This window comes from Ambystoma mexicanum, unplaced genomic scaffold (genome assembly GCF_040938575.1).
Source record: "Ambystoma mexicanum isolate Mex_15411 unplaced genomic scaffold, UKY_AmexF1_1 Mex_scaf49, whole genome shotgun sequence".
NCBI lineage: Eukaryota > Metazoa > Chordata > Amphibia > Caudata > Ambystomatidae > Ambystoma > Ambystoma mexicanum.
In genome coordinates, this window is record NW_027182465.1 from 1123544 (window position 1) to 1141258 (window position 17715).

Here is a 17715-nt window from a genome sequence, read left to right on the forward strand (position 1 = left end):
AGGTAATCAATGTGTGGCATGGGATAGGCATCGAAGTCCGATATGGCATTAACTTGACGGACGTATGTGCAGAATCTACAGGAACGGTCATGTTCATTGACCAGCATGATAGGAGAGGACCATGGACAAGGAGGGCTCAATAACATTGGCTCTCAACATTTTGTTGACTTTCTCGATCACCATCTGTTTAAGGGCTTCTGGTAGACGATGGGGTTTTAAGTGAACCACTTTGTCGTTAGGTGTTCGAATATAATGGAATGTACCTTTTACATTTCCTGGTTTTTCTGAGAATACATCAGGAAATGAGACCACTACATCTTTTAGATCTTCTCGTTGTTGGATAGCTAACATAGAAGGAATGAAGTCAAAGTTATCTATGGGCCTCATTACACGGATGGCGGTAAGGATTTACCGGTACCGGTAAAATACTGTTACCGGTAATTCCTTTCCGCCTTACTACGAGGTCCCTTTGCGGTTTGGGGGATTTAACGCCTGCTTTTTGCAGGCGTTAAAAACCAACCCGCAAAGGGACCCAGGGAGCTAATTACGGTACCGCAATTTGCGGTACCGTAATTAGCGCCTTTCCCATTCCATTGAGCCTTACGGGGCAAAAATGGGAATGGGGAAGGGCAATGGTGGAAGGGGGAATTACCGCCCCGCTAGCCTTGGAATGGGGCGGTAATTCCCCTTTCCGCCAAGGCGGTGCCGGTATTTTACCGGCATGAACCATGGTGCTAATAGCGCCATGGTTCTCCGCCATCCGTGTAATGAGGCCCTATGTCTTCCGGAAACAGGCAGGATAGTACTTTGGTATGGGCGGCATTCTCTTTCCACTCCTTCAAGAGGTTCATGCGATATACGGGAACTTTCTGTTTTCTGTCTAGTTGGGCGATTGAATCCTTGAAGAAATATGACATCTTCTATAAATCAGGCCAGCAGGCAAATAAGGGACATTCACCCCAAACTAAAAGATCACTTCTAAAAAAGAAAAACCTTGACCAAGCACTCTGAGCAACACAAAACAGCAAAACCGCCCTGTAAAAGAGGACGGATTAAATGTGCAGGTAGTCAAAAACTGGCAATTAGAAACATCATTGTTCCAAATACAAGTGGTCTGTCTGCTGATGCAAGATAAAGGTCCGGATAAAGGTCCTCCCGAACAGGCGGAACACGTGAGGCCCTTCAACCCCAACATCAGACGCCGATAGAGCATACCAATGCTGAAGACGACATGACTAATCTTTCGACATATACCATTACGGAAAGTGAGAATAACACAATGGAAGTAGACACCTGTGAAACGACACTCATCTCCCGTAAGGTTGAGCAAATCGAAGTTGCAGGAGAGGGAGTGACCCTAGTGGCTGAGGAAGAGCTATCACCATTCCACAGGGTTGCTCCCAGGAGGGGCACTCCTAATAGGAAAATCATTGAGCTTGATCTCTCTTTGGGAACACAAGTTAAAAAAGGAGGCACCTCTCATTGGTCACGTAAGAAGATGCAGATGAACCACCTTCCCCTTTATTCGGTTAAAGTGCCCTAGGTTGACTGAAACAACGTCCCGGCGATTTCAAACAGATCAAAAAAGAAATAGCCTAAGAAAGGTATTCATGGAAATCGGGAGACTTGGCTGGCCTAAAAGGAGCCCAGGACAGACGATCAAAGTGAAATACTTAAAGATCATACTGTCCAATGGCTGCTCTTCCAAAGAATCATACCATTTAAAGATGATCTGATTCTAAACAGGGCAAATACACTACGCTTCCTGCATTGTGTACATCCGTTAAGATGTCTAAAATTGTCAGAGGAGGAATTACTTGATAAAGTCATTGTGTATGTCTGAACTCTACAGAAGAAGCATCTCTTAACGCGAGATGGGAAAAAACAAATGCCTCTAGGCTTTGCCCAATCAAATTATGATAGGGGGGGACGAGTTGCCTGATTCCAAGATAGAGAATCAGCAAGATCAAAGATGGAAAAGAGCAGACAACAGCAGAAGGGCTAACCTGATGTTGGTGGCCCAGAAACACCAAGTCGAGGAGATCACTGGGACCAAATCTATAAGGCCCAGAAAGGCAACCTGCAAATTACAGTCGAAAACACTCGGCCACGGACGCATGTACATAATAGTGATAACAACTCAAGGAGTGGCTCTGAAGAACCCTCTTGGGCAGGGTTGGCAGAGGTGTTGGACAAAAATCAGCGATCAGCATAGCCGTTACCAAGCTATGCTGATGGCTCCTGGGAAGAACCGCCCAATGACATCTCACTAGTCTCCTGGAACACAAGAGGCTTCACCCATCCATGACATTGTGTGTCATCAGGAGACATGGCTCAGTGATAAACCACTCATACAGGACTTTACAGTTTACATAAATCCAGCCATCAAGGGATCTACTGGCTGTCCCATGGTGGGCATTTGTACGGCATTGAAAAATACATCTGCAATGAGAGTGGTTATGAACAAGTGTCCATCCCCTCTGATTCAGGCACTTCTAATAATGACAGGTGCGACAGAGTAAAGACCTGTGCAACCACTTCTATCTCTACTGGAACATCGATTCTCCAGTCGCAGAGATATAAGCTGTCTTGTCTCTAATTGAAGAGGCAATGGGGACCTGGGCGACCTTGGATATTCTAATTTGTAGTGATTTAAATATTCACTTATATCATACTGTTCCGATGCCTCTACTACACAGGAAATGAGCGTCCTATCCTGGAGGGCTGACTTGGACAGGAATGTCTATATGGCCAAACCTCTCCCCAGGCAGCCATTATTCCCAGTGCCGTTACAGAGGGTGCATGGAGAAAACATTATAGTGACCTTTTAAGATCAGTGAAACAGAACATCTGACCAGGGTAACTTGAAAGGAGGTTGGTCATTTCCAACTGATAGAGAGACCCTAGAGATACTAATAAAAGTAGCAAGTAATTATAGGGCGGCAGTGCCCGATGGAATATCTACATCATATTGAAGATGCACATAAATGGGCTCAAATGTTGCATAGTCTTTTCCTTGAGATTAAAAGAACAGGGTCTATTCTGATATCTTGGTGATCCTCGATTGTAGTTCCTATCTTCAAGAAGAGTGATAGGTCTGTAGTTTGCCGGGTCTGACCCATCGCCCTCTTGGACGTCTCAGGCAAGTTATTCAGAGCTTTACTGCTGAAAGCCATCACATCTTGGAGTACGAATACAAGCCGAAATGACAGGTGGCAGGCGGGCTTCGTCAAGGGGATAGGGACTGCCCTTAACCTCTTCTTGATTAATCGCTTTAAGTCAACAATAAAACAGAAAGCAACGGGCAAGATATGGCTTTTGTCAATAGATCTGGCCCAGACGTTCGACACCATCGAACAACATCTCTGGCAGAAATTAAAATCATAGAACTGCCCTAATGACATTACGGAAGCTTTGATAGCGCTCCATTCTAATACCATTGTGCGGGTCAGTCTCGACAGAAAAGGTTCCCTGTCTGCGCCTATTAACCAAGTCAAGGGCCTGAAGCAGGGGTGTACTTTAGCGCCTACAACATTTAATCTGTTAATCTCAGGTATGGACAATGTTTTCAATTCCATTAGATGTTGTCCACAGCGATAAGCAGGTGTACCAGTAATCGACTGCTATACACAGATGACGTTATTCTGCTAGATCAAATCAGGGTCTACAAAGACAACTGTATGCCCTAGAGCTTTATGTCGAGGATAACGGATTGAAAATTAAAAGCATAGTCCAGTAAAAAATGTTATTGTCCCTACGGGTCGGCCATGTTTTTTTAAGCCTAAGTGACTCGATTTTAGAAAACTTTCCTATGGACCTTACCCGAGTTTTCGTCCATTAAACGCACGTGAAAACAGGCACCAGGGAGCCGCCATTTTGTGATAATCCTATCACTTGCCGCATCGCCCTGGCTGACCTGCTTCTGCGGCACTAAATCAATTCCCCTGCCCCTGAGCCAGTCATCAGCAGACTCGTTCCGCCCATTTCCCAATGCCAAAGCACGTCTTTTGTCAACATTGGCTGTGCTTCAGCTAATGACGTGTCGCCATGGAAATGGCAGGACGCCTCTTTCCTCAATAAGTATAAACAGACCGTTTCACAACACAAAGCAGCAGATTTTCGATTCCATTCCTCTCTCTGTGTTAGAGTATTTTGTGACTCGTTTCTGTGCTCTGGTCAGCTACCTTCGCCGCTTGTAGCCCGTGTGAACACCTGTACCATCTCAGTAAATTATTTTATTTTGTTTACCTCACAATGGCTACAATAAAGCCCTACATGTACGAACCCGAGTATACTGAGGAGGAACTACTGGAAAGGGAAGCATGCGAAAACGATGGGGATTCGGATGGCAGTTGGCAGGACGAATCAACAGATGAAGAGCCTGGGCCTAGTCGCATGGACGGTGTCTCCACCTGGTGCACATGCAATCGGTGCGAGCTAATGCCAACCGAGGAGGAGAACTGCTGCTGCCGAGAAAACTCAGGATGCCTGGCCCACATTTCGGAAGGCGAGCCACGACCGCAATGCATCACCGAGCTGCCAGACTTCAGGGCAGCCTGCCTCACACGGGCCGTGTTGAGAATAATGGTGCTTATGCACAAACTTCGCGAAACTGTTCGTCCTCATAATCCGAGTAACGAGTAAGTATACTCTGCTTGTCATGCCACTCCTATTTCATGGTCTTCTACTATATCCAAAATTATATATTCATATCATAGTAACGCATGAAAGTCGTTCAATAGTGTGCATTGTCTACATAGCATTTGTGCGTGCAGAATGCCATTAGTTACAAGAATTGTCATTGACAACAAACGTTTATTAAACTTATCTTGGTCATTTAAAAACAGTTTGTTTCATTCCTTTTCACGGGTGGTACAGGCTGGTGGCCCATCGTTCCTTTACATGGTGGCTCCACGGGAGGCTTGGACACCGCGCTCGATACCCGCCTGTGCCGTTCGTGCCATAAGAGAAACGTTCCCGAGTGACAGCGGTCAGTACAGGGGATTTTCTCTCGCTGTGCTGCAACCTGACCTGTATAATCTTTAAAGTCTTGTATTTTTGTGTCATGAAAATAAGATACAAAATAAAACACCACATATATTTTAACAACGGTTGTCTCGATTTTTTAAATGAATCAAGTGTGTCTCCATTCAAGGATGGACGCAGACATCTGTGCTCCGAATGGGTGAAGGTCTGGTCGCTGTGAAGCAGGCTGGTCACTATCTATCGAACCTAACATAACATATTCTCGATAGTGCATGCACTAAATAACACTTGTTCAAAGTCTTTCAGTAGGTTATGTCTCTATAAAAGTCACACATATCTATACTAACAATTACCATTGGATTATACAGGCCTTAGGGTCTTGACCACTATAATACACCGGTTAAAGTGTGGGTCTGTGCTCACAAGAATCTCTGGTATGTGGCATTTGTTATTGATAAGCAACGATATACTATCAAAGGCGGTTCGCGCCAGTGGATGAGCGCTGGCATGGGGGGCTGTCACAGGCGTGAAAGGCCAAGGTGGCAAACTGCATGTACACTTCAAAAGGTATCCCATGCCAAGGGGCCATCGGTCAGATGGTCTCTTCAGACCCTGTGTCTCCAGCCAGGCCTCCCCTTGAAGCAGGCCGCCCCCCTAATACCACGACATACATACGTCATTCATTCACAAACACACCCGTTTCTAATACTTTATAAACCACTTGATATGTCATGAGAACATCTTTGTGCTTTGCAAGTCAACTCCTGAAAGTGCTACCTGGCAACCACTGAGATCTACGCTAATCTGCTCATCGTCGTGCTATCCGTGAACTTCTGTGACCGCTTAGAGCAAACCCATCAGTGTGCTACCCATGGCCACCCACCTCTTCTCCTGCAACGTACTGCTCTGCTTGCTGAATCCAACTGTTTGTTGGTCAAGTTAAGGCCATGTATCCTAGTCATATTTCGTTGAATTTTAAATTTCTATCTATTTGCGAGTAGAGTACCCAATAATGCTATGTTCATTGGTCTCATTGCTATTGACTTGAGTTTCAATTGCTATGCTATCAATAGATCTATTTATTTTCATCTGCGTCTGTTGTCATCGAATTGCATCCTTCGGGGGTCCAGTCTATAATGTAAGCATGTTTCCTTCTCGTGCAAGACAGAACATCCAAGGGACCAGTCACATGTTCAGATTTTAGTCACATCATTTATACATTTCTGCAACTTATGCAAATACTAAGCCGCACATAATGAACTGGTATAGTTCCTGCGACCAAAACAAACCTTGCATTGATCATTGTATGATTCATTTACTTTTGTATCAAATCTTTATTCTTGAAGATTGTATAATAATGTTGATATTTACTTTTCAGATTTATCAACAATGCCTGCCTGTTCGATTAGCGGTTGCCCTTCGAAGACCCATGCGAAATCTGAAGGTACTACAATGCATGTATTCCCGAAAACTGTTGATCGAATAAGAGAATGGGTCAGACATTGCGCATATCCACTGGATGAGCTGGAAAGTAGAGTCCAACAAGTTTTACAGGACAAGAAGGCTGATCGATACCGCATCTACAGCCGGCACTTTTCCTTGGACATGTACACAACATCTTGGGTAACAAAGAAGAATAAACGGCGAGCGACACGGAAATTGCTCGAAAACGCTATTCCCACTATATTCGTCCACATTTAGCTTTAGGCCTTGCGGTAGTGTGTAGGTACCCGAATGGAGTAATTGATATTGTAGGTGTTCTATCCCTTGAAATAATTTTGATATTGATATGAGTTTATAGTTTTTTTTAATAATGACATTCATCAATATATTCTTTTTTCGATTTCATAACCCACAAACGCAATGTATATATATGGGAACAGAGAAATGTGCTGTATTGAGTATTTTTCAAGTATTCGGTCGCCTTACATGGCTATTTTTAATATTGGAATTTCATTATCAATCATTAATTTACCTTTGCAACTTCGTGACTATCCCTTGAATCTGAAGCAAGAACATTCTACATCCTTGACGTGGTCGCAGTTATCAACCACTTGTAGCGTGTATCAGGTAATCTTACTAGGCTAATCCGCTACAGACTTGTTTTATGCATGTCAAGTAATAGTTTTATTCTATCGTGTAATTATTTTACCGAATGTTTGGTTAGTGCTTTCCAATTGATATACACCTTAGTTATCGTCCACTAGTGTTTGTTTTCAGTTATAATTAGTGTTATCCATACTAATGCAAGTACTGTCTTTCAGGGAGATGCTGAAGCGTCCGCCACATCTACAACATTTCTAGATGTTCTTCACCAGCAGGAGGTATGGCTACTGACAGCTCCAACGAGCGTCATCATCAGAGCTGGAATTCTTGTCGTTTGATTGTTCTACACAATGTTTCATTCGTGGTTAGCCATTGATATGTACCTGTGCTGTCGACCCCAGGTGTGTGTTATGTTTTCACTATTGTAATCCTCACTAATGCAAGTACTATGTTTCAGGCCGTTGATGAAGCGTCAACCCCTGCACTTGATGCAGAGCCTGACATTGAAGTAATTCCAGGGGAAGTGGAAGCGGGACCATGCGTATACGAATCGGAGCAACAGCTTTCGGAAGTGCGCACTACATTTGCAACATCCATAGATATTCTTCAGCAGCACGAGGTATGGATAATGACAGCTCCATCATGCGTGATCATATAACGTGATTCCATTTGCTATACTTTCTTCCCTATTAACGCAAGTGCTATGTTTCAGGGAGACGACAGAGCTTCCACTACAATCACAACATCCCATTTAGATGATGCAGATGTAAATAAATCGGAGAAATAAGTCGATGAAATGTGATCATATTTAGATTTTCCTTGATTCTTTTACACAATGCATCATTTGTGGTTATCTCTTTATATGGTCCTGTGCCTTCGACCCCAAGTGTGTGTTATGTTTCCAATATTGAAAACCATACTAATGCAAGTACTGTGTTTCAGGGAGATGGCAGAGCTTCCACTACAATCACAACATCCCGTTTTGATGATGCAGATGTAAAGGAATCTGAGAAATAAGTCGATTAAATCTGCATATTTATATTTTCCTTGATTGTTTTAGACAATGCATCATTTGTGGTTATCTCTTTATATGTACCTGTGCCGTCGACCCCAAGTGTGTGTTATGTTTCCAATATTGAAAACCATACTAATGCAAGTACTGTGTTTCAGGGAGATGCTGATGCCTCTTCTCCAATACAACCATTCATGGCAGTCGATGCAGAGCCAGAGGTATGGATACTGACAGCTCCATCGAAATAGATCATCACTGGTCGAATACTTGTCGTTTGATTGTTGCACACAATGTTTAAATCGTGTTTGGCTATTGAGATGTACCTGTGTGTTCGTCCTCACGTGTGTTTTATGCTAACAATATTTTGATACATTACATAGTAATGTAAGTACTATGTTTCAGGGAGACGATGGAGCCTCATTCCGTACTGTCTATGCGGATACAGAAAATATAGTCGTTGCAGCGCAAGAGGAAGGGAGGACATGCGGAAATTAATCGGAGCTACAGCGTGCAGATGTTGTGTCAAAAAAGTTGCAAAGAAAAAAAACCAAAAAAAGGTTAGTTACAAACAGTTCATAACTTTAAAAAAATGTTTGTGCTGGGGACTATTTTATGTTTTTTTCCAGTCAATTGGACTACACTTTATCTTGTGTTTAAACTGAACATCCCTTTTCCAATCTCTCCTCTAGTTACCCGTGGGTGTCAGAACTATACATACACAGACAGTGAAGCGAATGAGAGATGTTGCTTGCCAGACCATGTACACTATGGAGGAACTATTAATTGAGGCAAGGCATGTTCAGGCTCGAGATGCTCATGTCCAGTGGCCAGAACATGAATTAACTGTGTTTGGAGAATACATCAAATTTGCATTCGACCATTGCTACAGTGCGACCGCACCACCACAAGAAGATGATATTGAATGTTTTGAAGATAGCTCTGAAGTAGTTGCAGATCAATTCACACAATCTACACCCGCCAAAAAATTGCCACCCAAAAACCTGTCGACATTTTTCTGTTCTCCCATCAATGTTGAAGTAACAGATGTCGAAATGACAGAGAATGAACCAGCCGCAGCATCCATAGACGCATCAGAACTTGATATCAGTGATATTACTTTCCAATGTGTTGAAATCTCTGCAACGTCACAGGCCGAAACAACGTTGACGCAGGATGACAGTCTAATGAAAGAGGGCAAATACATTGTATTCAACAGTTGTTTGATGGAAATTATAATTATGCTGAAATGTGTGCATTCCGTTTGAGGGAAAGTATGTGGGAAGCCATTGATTAATGTGACTCGTCAAATAAAAGGCAGTAACGTCAAAATAAATGCCGCCTGTAGATTAAATCATAGGTTCTCATGGTCTGCACAAATGATGCTGGGGAAAATGCCAGCAGGCAATCTACTGTGTGCAGCTGCATCACTTTTTAGTGGCTCCAGTTTTAGAAAGTTAGAGGCTTTCTTTCAGTTTGTGGGACTCCATTTCATTTCTAAATCGCTGTACTACATATACCAACGTGATTATCTGTTTCCGGCCATTAGTGATGTTTGGAAAATTGAACAATTGTCTCTAGTAAGTACATTCGAAGGGAAACTTTTCAGGCTAGCCGGCGATGGACAGTGTGACAGCCCTGGATTTTCTGCCAAGTACTGCACCTACCACTTTCAGGACATGGATAGTAAGAAAATTGTGAGTTCGGTGGTCGTGCAGGTAACGCAATGTACATCCTCAGTGGCCATGGAGAAACTAGGATTTATAAAATCAGTGGAATATCTACAATCAAGGGGAATGCACATCGACCTCATAGCCACGGACAGACACGTTTCAATTGCCAAGACAATGAGAGAGCAGTTCCCACATATTAAACATCAATTTGACGTATGGCATCTTGCTAAATCAATCAGTAAGAAAATCTCAGCTGCAGGAAAAAAAAAAGGTTTTGAAAGTATTTTGCAGTGGTCCCAGTCTATCACCAACCATCTTTGGTGGAGCTCAAAAACTTGTGAAGGGTCAGTGGAAATACTACTTGAAAAATGGCGGTCACTGATGCACCACTGTACCAACGTTCACCACTGGTCAGAAAACCTACATTTCCGCCAATGTGAACATGGCCCTTTGTCCCCAGAGGAGGCACGGAAGAAGAAGTGGTTGATTCCATCTTCACCGACACACAAAGCCATTGAGAAGATTGTTTTCGACAAAACTCTATCAAGAGATTTGAGAGGACTGACAGAATTCTGTCACACAGGAGATTTGGAGGTGTTCCACAATATGTGCCTAAAGTACAGGCCAAAGTGCTTGCATTTTAGCTTTCGGGGCATGAAACATCGCACTCTACTAGCAGTCTTGTCCCATAACAGCAATGTCGGACGTGAACAATCTAGGACTAGGGGTAAAGTAAGGATGCCTCGCTACACTAAGGTGTTTTCAAAACGAAGTAAGCAATGGGTCATCAAACCAGTCTATGATGAAATGCAGTTCGACTTTGTGAAAGGCCTTATTGTTGCTGTGTTAGAGAAGCAGAGATATGGAATTTTGGACGCTTCTGTGCAGAGCAGTGATCCATTGCCACCGAACATTGCAACTGTGCCATGTCCACCAGAAGCACAGCTGGTTGTGAAGTACAAATCCCGGTTTAAATAATTGCAATACGATTGTCTTTTTGTAAATAAATGTTATTGTACAGTGTACCTGTAACCCTAACCCCTACCTTCACCGTCATGGGTGGCGAACAAACTGGGTGTCATCTTTGAACTCTCTCTATTCACTTCATATATGTGTATGTATATATTTTTCTCATGTCTCATCTCATGGAAATGTAAATGCTGCGCACTGTTAACGGAGGGAAAGCTTGCGTATTGCAAATAATAAAACAAACAAACAAACAATAAATCTCACTTTTAACTCAACTCCTGTGGTACTTTATACTTTCCCTGACCTTCCGCCAAAAATTAAATGTCTCCATTTGGGCTGCAAAGCTCGCAGACAATGGGGACAAAATTGGGGGCCTTAGAACGTGCCAAGCGGGCCGTGGCATTTGGGAGAGAAGCCAATTCGCATTTGCACATTGAGGCGCACTACATAGAGGGATTCTAAACTTCAAAGTTCTCACAGATGCCTTTACTAGGGGATGTTGCAAATAAAGAATGCGAAGGACAGCGGCTTTTATTTTCAGCTCGCGCCCAGAAGAGGCCCACAAGTCGCACTGGAAGTTTAAGCGTCTATTGTTTTTTTACCTTCAGACAGGGACCATGCCGAAAGGACTTCATTTGAAGGGGGTGCGCAATAACGTAAGAGACGATAAGGCAGAAAATTCAGAAACTAGACCGAGTTTCATTTTAGTTCAGTATACGAAAAATCGTTGTCAAGAGCACGGTCCGTTTTACAGACTGCATTACGAAGAGACTCAATGGAAATTTAAAATATAATGTGAGTAAATCTTTAGAAGCTTTTATACCGGAATGAAGAATTAATGAATGGATGCATGAATAAATGAATGAACGAAGAGCTAGGAAAAGCAAGGAAAACGTGTTCGTAGTGGGCACATGGGCATGCAGGTTCACTGGTCTCACCGATCTCGGTCCTTGGCCCAGCTACTTTTCCCTGCACTGCCTACCTGCACTACGGGACTGTCTCTGTATCCTTTAGGCCCTTTCTCCCGGCATTTACCTTGCACTTGCCACCAGCTGGCCCTATTATTTATCTTGTATTCTACTAACCATGTCCAGCACTTTTACCCCCCTCTTCCCTTCCCCATGCACAATCTGAAAGACACCTGGCCTGGTAGGATCGTTGTCTGTCTGCCCTTGTTCCCCCCCCTGCCTCGTCGCGCCTTGAAACACTTGTGTATAGGCGCGTTACAAATGCCATATCATACATCAAATCATTCCACACGCATGTAGACTAACTGTCGTTTCTCATTGTGTGTTGGCCTCGATTTATTTTGTTACTTTTCGCATTGATTTTAGAGTCGAACATACTCCATTGAACTATCCTTGCAAGCAAATAGTTTCTGATCGGCCGTAATAAATAAAATGAGTAATATTAATGAAGATCGGCTGGCGGGACTAATTATATTTTTTTTGTTTTCATAACAGGTATTTGCTCCCCTTCTGCTACTGTCATTGGTTTGAGACACCGGCAGACGGTTTTTTCATCAGACACCTGCAGCTTCGTGTGAACAACTGGAGCACACTGACAATTTTATGGGACGATCGCCAAGAGCCCACATCCCCTTACGCTGTACTAGAGTAGCTAGAGGCAACATATCAACCTTTACGATGGACTAGTGCCTAGTTGATGGAACAGCCTTGCGGTTCACCGTGCTTCCAAAGTGCTTCTTTTAACGAAAAGCAACACCCTGTGTACCATTGCGGATTCAGATAAAAGAAAATAAATGGCTTTCGGAGTTCATATGGCAATTGCTGAATATTCTCTAAACATTTAATGTCAAATAAATGTACTTTACCAAATATACTGTGTTGCTGTTTGATTTTAAAGTAAGTTTCATATTCTGAATTGTGGCGCGCTGTGTTTTGAGATGGTCTGTGTTGGTTTCCGGGTTCTGTGTGGAGTCGCGTAGAAGACGACTAGGCGCGTTTGCCTACGCAGCACAGTAACGTCACAGAGAGAGGCGGGAAATATGAATGTTTTGATAATGTCAGGCTCAGGGGCCGGGGAATTGATTTAGTGCCGCAGAAGCAGGTCAGCCATGGCGATGCGGCAAGTGATAGGATTATCACAAAATGGCGGCTCCCTGGTGCCTGTTTTCGTGTGCATTTAATGGACGAAAACTCGGGTAAGGTCCATAGGAAAGTTTTCTAAAATCGAGCCACTTAGGCTTAAAAAACATGGCCGACCCATAGGGACAATACATTTTTTTACTGGACTATGCCTTTAATGTGTCCAAATCGAGAATACCAACGTTGGGAGGAAAAACAAATATTCGCAAAGTGCTACTTGGTTCCTGAAAGGAGAAAAACGAATTGCCGTCTCATCTATTCCGTGTCTGGGAATGATCATTAACAGTGCAGCTGATGCTCAAAGGGAGGTCACGCTTCGAAGTAAGACCCGAAACCTGGCTTCACAGGCTTGTCTACTGGCAGCCAAATACTGCAAATTCTCACTGAAGCCAATCATTGAATTTTATTGTCTTAAGGTCGCCCCCATTCTCACATACAGAGCAGAGACCTCATTTACATTGTCGGCTTTGGCCTGGCACAAAATTGAGGGTATCTTTTGGAGAAGGGTCCTCCACCTTCCGCAGAGCATACCCATTCAGATAATTCAATCCGAGCATACCGACTCACATCTCTATATGCCATCACAGTATGGAAATCCTGGGCCTTTAATAGGAAATGCCTACTGGGCGACCCAGAAGGGGGTGTGAATATTGCATTCCAGTCGACCTTGGAACCAGTGCTTCACGAATGGAAGCAGATCTGTGTTGCAATACACCATCATCTGGGTTCTTCGGAAGGTTTTTTTAAATCTTCATCGGGAAAAGTGAAATGCAGGCTATGCGACCAAGATTGGATTGACACCTGTGAAAACAAGACCAAAAAGAATCTCTATGGTTGTAAACTTGGAGTGTAGAGCAAGACGAACCATCCCCCAATATCTCAGAAGATTCCCAAGCTGTCCACTAAGAAATCAATTTATGAGATTTCACATGAACCTTCTGCCAACAAGATAAGGCTACGAAGTAAGAATTAAAAACCAAACACAGGAGAAACGTTGATGCAGACACTGCAACGTGTCTCGAGAAACCCTTTTCCAACTAACATTAATATGTCCGTCTCTGTGTGAACAAAGAAGTAGGTGGTTGGAAAGGTTCCTGACACCATTTACAACTCTGTCAGTAGAGGACTCAGTTCACATAAACTGTGGCTCATTTGATTAAGACTAGGGGACTCTTCCCCCTGATAAGAAATGTCACAAATGTTTTGTTTTTCTTGTACTTTATTTATATTCAACTTTTATTAATTCTATGAAATCGTATGTGTATATAGTGTAAGATTTGACTTGTTTAAACCATGACTAATAAAAAAAATAAAAAAACAAAAAAAGTTAGGGAAAAGGAAAAGTCAGAACATACTTTGTAAGTGATGAAATAGTAGATTCTTCCAGAGGGATGTAGGCAGTCTTTCATCATCCCAGCAATAATAGTGTCCAACAATTAACCTCTAAGGGAACAAGCACTGCCAAAGCCATTAGGATCAGACAGGGGCCTTTAGGGAGCCAGGACAGCCAAAGTCAATGGGCCAGTGCAAAGTTCTGATGCTTGCTTCTTAGAAAAGGTTTTAAGAAATAGTCAGTAGCTCAGTAGAAAATCACAGAAGCTCAAGAGGAGCCACCTTGAAGAAATACCCACCTGCAAGAAGGCACAAGGAGGGATGCAGAGCACCCAGGGCACATTTAGGACAGGGTCTCCACCAGCAGGAAGGCACAGGGATCCAGGGAACATCTAGGACACGGTCTCCAACAGCAGGATGGCACAGGGATCCAGGGCATATCTAGGACAGGGTCTCTATCATCAGAAAGGCACAGAGATGCGGAGCACCCAGGGCACATCTAGGACAGTCTCTCCACCGGCAGGAAGGCACAGGGTGGGATGCAGAGCACCCAGGGCACATCTAGAACAGGCTCTCCGCCAGCAGGAAGGCACAGAGATGCAGACCACCCAGGGCAGATCTAGGACAGGCTCTCCACCAGCAGGAAGGCACAGGGATCCAGGGCACATCTAGGACAGGCTCTCCACCAGCAAGTAGGCACAGGGATGCAGAGCACCCAGGGCACATCTAGGACAGGCTCTCCACCAGCAGGAAGGCACAGGTATGCAGAGCACCCAGGGCACATCTAGGACGGGTCTCCATCAGCAGGAAGGAACAGGGATGCAGAGCACCAAGGGCACATCTAGGACAGATTTCCCAACAGCAGGAAGGCACAGGGATGCAGAGCACCAAGTGCACATCTAGGACAAAATTCTCCACTAGCAGGAAGGCACAGGGATACAGAGCACATCTAGGACAGGGTCTCCACCTGCAGGAAGGCACAGGGATGCAGAGCACCCAGGGAACATCTAAGACAGGGTCTCCACCTAGGTACATGGAGGGATGCAGAGCACCCAGGGCATGTCTAGGACAGGGTCTCCACCAGCAGGAATTCACAGGGATTCAGAGCACATCTAGGACATCTAGGACAGGGTCTTTACCAGCAGGAAGGCACAGGGATTCAGAGCACCCAGCACACATCTAGAATAGTGTCTCCACCAGCAGGAAGGCACAGGGATGCAGAGCACAAGGAACCCAGGGCCCAGCTATTATGGCTAGACAAAAGATCCTCTGGAGCAACCCATACTCCCAAGCAGTCCTCAAGGCATTCAATTAAGTAAGAGAGGGACCAGCACATGGTCTTCTTTGGATATCTACCTCCACACATCAACCAGCTGAGGGACATTATTTTAGATTGAAGATTAAACCTCCTCCCCTTATCCCACCTTAGTACTGTTCCATGATCTTTTGTCATTTCTGGATGTGCTTCCACTGGATCCCTGTCGACTGTTTCCACCTGAAGGGATGGGCATTTTTAGACATCACGTGTTTCTTTAACAAATATGAAATGTGTTTTGTATGTGATGTGTAGGACTGCCCCTCTCCATCTTCTCATTGAGCCCACTAGCATTCCGCATCCAGTATGTAAGCACCCATTCCTTCACCTCGTCTGCCATATTGGTCCCCCAGATATCTTATATCTGCTGGTCCCTTAGAATATCCATCCGCCTACCATTTTATCACTGTTTTTGTACACCCAACTAAAGCCCAGCCCACCTTTCCCACTTTCTAAAAAGAAGAACTACCAGTCCTTGGGGAGAATGGATACCTCCGGAATGCAAAAGCCAGGCTCTGAAAGACTATCTGACCTGCTCTTCATAACTTACAATATAAATGTGGCCAGGCGTTTGGTGCGGTCAAGGACTGTCCTCATACTGACATTAAGCTTGGAGATGCTTGAGCTGACGTGGCCAATCCCCTTCCCAATAGACTCTTCTTTAGTAAGATAGGTCTCCATAACCAGCCATCACTTCCCCTGTAAATTGGTCCTGTACTCAATGTCATAATTTGTTATGCATGATTACAAAAAAGGTAGCAGGCGCCCCTCTCTATTGACCACTTCAATAATAGCAGCTCAAGATGCAGCAAATGTAACGTGTGACTTTCTATTGTACTAAGCCAAGAATGGTATTGGAGAAAATCAATGGCAATTTGACATTTTGAATAATTTATCAACAATGCCCTGAGACCTGACAAGTGCAAAAGATATTTACAACTTCGGGCACATGCAGATCTTAATATTTTATAATGGCTTTTTAGCTAAGCAAGGCAGCAAGCAAAACGCGCCATCTGACAGGCGTACTATTAATTGTGACAAGCAAGAGGCAGAAAATTCCAATAAATGCCTGGATCTGTGAAGGTCATGTCTATTGCTCTGCCAAGAAGGTCGTACACACAACATTTTGTGTTGGGCCTCATTTTTGCTGCAAGAATCGTTCACATTTAAGATTCCACCTATAGGCCCTGTAAGCGTTTGTTCCAACCAATACTGTGAAATGGAAATAAATCAGTGTTTCATATGTCCTAATAAACAGTCAAGACGGGATTGGTGAGCCTGGTTAATAGTAGCCAATGTTCTGATAACAATAACTAAGTACTGAACGACTACAATTGTCTACCAGGCTTCTGGGCTAGGCTGGATATGAGGGAGATTGTTCAGTGATGTCAGGATTGAGCAGCAAAAGAGGGGCAGGTTCTCCATAACACTGACCCCAGCCCACATATAACACCAGGAAGAGGAGGCACAGTACACTCCTTATTCACAAAGGAAGCCCTATTGTGTATATATTAAGCCATACCACACTTGGAGGCAAAGGGGCTCTGTGTGCATGGTTTGTCTTGGACTTCTGCGGTCTGTGCACAGAAATCAAACTATCTTTCCCAGAATGCCCAGCCGCCATCATCTTGGGAAACAAAGCCTATAAAAGGCCATGCCATGATGCAACCCGTGCTCAGCGTTTGCAGTTCAAGTGAGTAACGCTTACCTGTTAGACACCCGGAAAGGTGGCGCGTTTTCTTCATATGTCGTTGTCTCCTTGTTTCTTCCTGGAAGTTTTTCATTCGTTGGACTCCCGTCTGGCTTCAGGATGAACCCCTGCCCTCTGCACAGTTTCCGAACCTGAAAGAAGAAAAGAAGCAGGTAAGTGTTATGGCGCGGCATGGCCATGCAAGCTGAATCCATTGTAAGATCTGAAAGACCTGTTGCGTGCTGGAGTGCGTTGGACACTAGCGCACTACCTTCTTATCTGGTAAACTACGCTAGAGACCTGTTGAGTGCTTGAAGTGCAGTGGACCTTTGGGCTAAATTTTATCTGTTAAACAACGCTCGATGTGAAGTAACACTGAGCTTATGAAAGGGTGATGATTTAGCGAAGCTATTGAAGAGTGGCACCATCATCGCGGCTGGCCCACCTGTATGCAACCAGTGAACTTTTCATCATTAACCTATCAAACCGCGTTGTGATCCCCTTTCAAAAACGCCAGGTAAAGATCAGTGATGGGAGGGGAAAGAAACAAGGGGAAAGTGGGGAAGAAGAGAGTTGGAGCCTGGGTT

The 17715-nt window shown here is 44.0% G+C and overlaps 1 protein-coding gene across 2 annotated transcripts in view; it reads right to left on the minus strand.

Annotated features, from left to right (window-relative positions):
* Nucleotides 1–17715, minus strand: part of LOC138560842 (zinc finger protein 585A-like) — a 332450-nt gene that overhangs the window by 28904 nt on the left and 285831 nt on the right. The window lies entirely within an intron of this gene.